Raw genomic sequence first — 6,000 nt, 5'->3', positions numbered from 1 at the left:
ACTCCCAAAAATCTAAAACACCCCCAAACAGCCCCAAAAATCATGCAATACTGCTAAAAAAACAATCCTTTTCAATCATAGATTTTCTTCAAACCACTTCAATCGAAATTAGACCTTCCCACCGAGCTTCTCAAACTCTCAACCCATCTCAAAAATCTAGAACACCCCCAAACAGCCCCCCAAAAACATGCAATACTGCTATACCCAAAGAGGACTAACTTAAAATTGTGCCAAAACGCTCTCTGCAACTAGGCCCAAACCCCCATTTTCCACAATGGATTTTCTTCAAACCTCTTGCAATTAAAATTAGACCTCCCCACCGTGCTCCAAAACCCCTCAACCCATCCCTATAAATCTAGAACACCCCCAAACAGCCCTGCAAAAACATGCAATACTGCTATCCCCGAAGAGGCCTAACTTAAAATTGTGTCAAAACGCTACATGCAACTAGGCCCAAACCCCCCTTTTCCATCATGGATTTTCTTCAAACGACTTGCAATCAAAATTAGTCCTTCCCAGCAGTGCTCCCAGACCCCTCAACCCCTCCAAAAATATAGAACACCCCACATTACCCTCCCCAAAACGTGCAATACTGCTACCTCGCAGAGGCCTAAGTTCATATAGTGCCAAAACGCACTCTGAAAGTAGGCCCAAAACCCCCCTTTTCCACCATGGATTTTCTTCAAACCACTTGCAATCAAAATTAGACCTTCCCAGCAGTGCTCCCAGATCCCTCAACCCACTCCCAAAAATCTAGAACACCCCACATTACCCTCCCCAAAACGTGCAATACTGCTACCTCGCAGAGGCCTAAGTTCAAATAGTGCCAAAACGCACTCTGAAAGTAGGCCCAAAACACCCCTTTTCCACCATGGATTTTCTTCAAACCACTTGCAATCAAAATTAGACCTTCTCAGCAGGGCTCCCAGCCGCTAAACCCACTCACATAAATCTAGAACATCCCCCAAACAGACCCCCAAAAACATGCAATACAGCTAAAACACCCACTTTTCCACCATGGATTTTCTTCAAACCGCTTGCAATCTAAATTAGACCTTCCGATCAGTGCTCCCAGACCCCTCTAACCACTCCCAAAAATCTAGAACACCCCCAAATTACCCTGCCCAAAATGTGCAATACTGCTACATCGCAGAGGCCTAAGTTCAAATTGTGCCAAAACGCACTCTGAAAGTAGGTCCAAAACAACCCTTTTTCACAATGGATTTTCTTCAAACCTCTTGCAATTAAAATTAGACCTCTCCACCGTGCTCCCAAACCCCTCAACCCATCCCCATAAATCTAGAACACCCCCAAAGAGCCCCGCAAAAACATGCTATACTGCTATCCCCAAAGAGGCCTAACTTAAAATCGTGCCTATACGATCTCTGAAACTAGGCCCAAACCCCCCTTTTCCACCATGGATTTTTTTCAATTCACTTGCAATCAAAATTAGACCTTCCCCGCAGTAGTCACAGACCACTAAACCAACTCCCAAAATTCTAGAACAACGCTAAACAGCCCCAAAAACATACAATACTGCTAAAAAACACCCCTTTCCATCATAGATTTTCTTCAAACAACTTGCAATCAAAATTAGACCTTCTCAAACTCTCAACCCATCCCCAAAAATGTAGAACACCCCCAAACAGCCCCCCAAAAACATGCAATACTGCTATCCCCAAAGAGGCCTAACTTAAAATCACTCCAAAACACTCTCTGCAACTAGGCCCAAACCCCCCCTTTTCCACCATGGATTTTCTTCAAACCACTTGCAATCTAAATTAGACCTTACCCAGCAGTGGTCCCAGACCGCTCAAACCACTCCCAAAAATCTAGAACACCCCCACATTACCCTCCCAAAAACGTGAAATACTGCTACCTCGCAGAGGCCTAAGTTCAAATTGTGCCAGAACGCACTCCGAAAGTAGGCCCGAAACACCCCTTTTCCACCATGGATTTTCTTCAAACCACTTGCAATCAAAATTAGACCTTCCCTGCAGTGATCCCAGATCCCTCAACTCAATCCCAAAAATCTAGAACACTCCACATTACCCTCCCCAACACGTTCAATACTGCTACCTTGCAGAGGCCTAAGTTCAAATCGTGTCAAGAAGCAGTCTGAAAGTAGGCCCAAAACACGCCTTTTCCACCATGGATTTTCTTCAATCCACTTGCAATCAATATTAAACCTTCCGAGCAGTGCTCCCAAACCCATAAAACCCACTCCAGAAAATCTAAAACACCCCCAAACAGACCCCCAAAAACATGCAATACTGCTAAAAAACACCCCTTTCCAACATGGATTTTCTTCAAACAACTTGCAATCAAAATTAGACCTTTCCAGCAGTGCTCCGAGACCCCTAAACCCACTCCCAAAATCTAGAACACCCAAAAACATGCAAAACTGCTAATAAACACCCCTTTTCCATCATGGATTTTCTTGAAACCACTTGCAATCAAAATTAGACCTTCCCACCATGCCTCTCAAACCCCTCAACCCCTCCCCAAAAATCTAGAACACCCCCAACAGCCCCTACAAAAACAATACTGCTATACCCAAAGAGGACTAACTTAAAATCGTGCCAAAACGCTCTCTGCAACTAGGCCGAAACCACCGTTTGCACCATGGATTTTCTTCAAACCACTTGCAATCAAAATTATACCTTCCCAACAATGCTCCAAGACCCCTCAACCCTCTTCCAAAAATCTAGAACACCCCACATTACCCTCCCAAAAACTATACTGCTACCTCGCAGATGCCTAAGTTCAAATCGTTCCAAAACGCACTCTGAAAGTAGTCCCAAACCAACCCTTTTTCATCATGGATTTTCTTTAAACCACTTGCAATCAAAATTAGACCTTCCCATCCTGCTCCCAAACCCCTCAACCAATCCCTAAAAATCTAGGACACCCCCAAACAGCCCCCCAAAACATGCAATACTGCTATCCCCAAAGAGGCCTAACTTAAAATAACGCCAAAACGCTCGCTGCAACTAGGCCCAAACCCCCCTTTTCCACCATGGATTTTCTTCAAACCACTTGCAATCTAAATTAGACCTTCCCAGCAGTGCTCCCAGACTGCTCAAACCACTGCCAAAAATCTAGAACACCCCCACATTACCCTCCCAAAAACGTGAAATACTGCTACCTCGGAGTGGCCTAAGTTCAAATCGTTTCAAGAAGCACTCTGAAAGTAGGCCCGAAACACCCCTTTTCCACCATGGATTTTCTGCAAACCACTTGCAATCAAATACTACCTTCCTAGCAGTGCTCCCAGACCCCTCAACCCACTCCCAAAAATCTAGAAAACCCCTAAACAGACCCCACTTGCAATCAAAACTAGACCTTCCACCCATTAGTCCCAAACCCCTAAACCAACTCCCACAATTCTAGAACACCCCAAACAGCCCCAAAAACATGCAATACTGAAATACCCAAAGAGGACTAACTTAAAATTGTGCCAAAACTCTCTGCAACTAGGCCCAACCCCACCCCTTTTTCACCATGGATTTTATTCAAACCACTTGCAATCTAAATTAGGCCTTCCCAGCAGTAGTCCCATACCCCTAAACCCACTCCCAAAAATCTAGAACACCCCTAAACAGCCCCCAAAAACATTCAATACTGCTAAAAAACACCCCTTGTCCACCAGGGATTTTATTCAAACCACTTGCAATCAAAATTAGACCTTCCCAGCAGTAGTCCCAGACCCCTAAACAAATTCCCAAAATTCTAGAACACCCCCAAACAGCCTCCCAAAAACATGCAATACTGCTATACCCAAAGAGGACTAATTTAAAATAGTGCAAAAACGCTCCCTGCAACTAGGCCCAATCCCCCCTTTTCCACCATGGATTTTATCCAGACAAATTGCAATCTAAATCAGATCTTCCCAGCAGTGCTCCCAGACCCCTCTAACCACTCCTAAAAATCTAGAACACCCCCACATTACCCTCCCCAAAACGTGCAATACTGCTAGCTTGCAGAGGCCTAAGTTCAAATCATGCCAAAACTAACTCTGAAAGTAGGCCCAAAACACCCCTTTTCCACAATGGATTTTCTTCAAACCACTTGCAATCAAAATTAGACCTTCCCACCGTCCTCGTAAACCCCTCAACCCATCCCCAAAAATCTAGGACACCCTTAAACAGCCCCCCAAAAACATGCAATACTGCTATCGCCAAAGAGGCCTAACTTAAAATCGTGCCAAAACGCTCTCTGCAACTAGGCCCAAACCCCCTTTTCCACTATGGATTTTATTCAAACCACTTGCAATCTAAATTAGACCTTCCCAGCAGTGCTCCCAGACCCCTCAAACCACTCCCAAAAATCTAGAATGCCCAACATTACCCTCCCAAAAATGTGCTATACTGCTACCTCGCAGAGGCCTAAGTTCAAATCGTGCCAAGAAGCACTCTGAAAGTAGGCCCAAAACACCCCTTTTCCACCATGGATATTCTTCAAACCATTTGCAATCAAATTAAACCTTCCCAGCAGTGCTCCCAGACCCCTCAACCCACTCCCAAAAATCTAGAACACCCAAAACAGCCCCCCAAAAACATGCAATCCTGCTAAAAAAATACCCCTTTTCCACCATGGCTTTTCTTCAAACCACTTGCAATAAAAATTAGACCTTCCCACCGTGCTCCCAAACCCCTCAACCCATCACCAAAAATCTAGAACACCCCCAAACAGGCCACTAAAACATGCAATACTGCTATCCCAAAAGAGGCCTAACTTAAAATCGTGCCAAAACGCTCTCTGCAACGGCACAAACCTCCCTTTTCCACCATGAATTTAATTCAAACCACTTGAAATCTAAAAAAGGTCTTCCGAGCAGTGCTCCCAGACCCCTCAACTAACTCCCAAAAACCTATAACACTCCACATTACCCTCCCCAACACATGCAATACTGCTACTTTGCAGAGGCCTAAGTTCAAATCGTGTCAAGAAGCACTCTGAAAGTAGACCAAAACACCCCTTTTCCACCATGGATTTTCTGCAAACCTCTTGCAATCAAAATTAGACCTTCCCACCGTGGTCCCAGACCCCTAAACCCACTCCCAAAAATCTAGAACACCCCCAAACAGCCCTCCAAAAACATGCAATACTGCTATTCCCAAAGAGGACTAACTGAAAATCTTGCCAAAACGCTCTCTGCAACTAGGCCGAAACCCCCCTTTCCAAAATGGATTTTCTTCAAACCACTTGCAATCAAAATTAGCCCTTCCCAGCAGTGCTCCCGACCACTCAACCCACTCCCAAATATCTAGAACACCCCACATTACCCTCCCCAAAACATGCAATACTGCTAGCTCGCAGAGGCCTAAGTTCAAATTTTGCCAAGAAGCACTCTGAAAGTAGGCCCAAAACACCCCTTTTCCACCATGGGTTTTCTTCAAACCACTTGCAATCAATATTAAACCTTCCCCGCAGTGCTCCCAGACCCGTATAACCAACTCCAGAAAATCTAGAACACCCCCAAACAGACACCCAAAAACATGCAATACTGCTAAAAAACACCCCTTTCCACCATGGATTTTCTTCAAACAAATTGCAATCAAACTTAGACCTTCCCACCATACCTCCGAAACCCCTCAACCCTTCCCAGAAAATCTAGAACACCCCCAAAGAGCCCCCCAAAAACATGCAATACTGATATCCCGAAAGAGGCCTAACTTAAAATCTTGCCAAAACACTCTCTGCATCTAGGTCCAAACCCCCCTTTTCCACCATGGATTTTATTCAAACCACTTGCAATCTAAATTAGACCTTCTCAGCAGTGCTCCCAGACCCCTCAACCCACTCCCAAAAATCGAGAACACCCCACATTACCATCCCCAAAACGTGCAATACTGCTAGCTCGCAGAGGCCTAAGTTCAAATTTTGCCAAGAAGCACTCTGAAATTAGGCACAAAACAACCCTTTTCCACCATGGATATTCTTCAAACCACTTGCAATCAAATTAAACCTTCGCAGCAGTGCTCCCAAACCCCACAA

Source organism: Lissotriton vulgaris, chromosome 1_1, assembly GCF_964263255.1.
Source record: "Lissotriton vulgaris chromosome 1_1, aLisVul1.2, whole genome shotgun sequence".
Taxonomy (NCBI): Eukaryota; Metazoa; Chordata; class Amphibia; order Caudata; family Salamandridae; genus Lissotriton; species Lissotriton vulgaris.
This window is presented reverse-complemented; position numbering follows the sequence as displayed.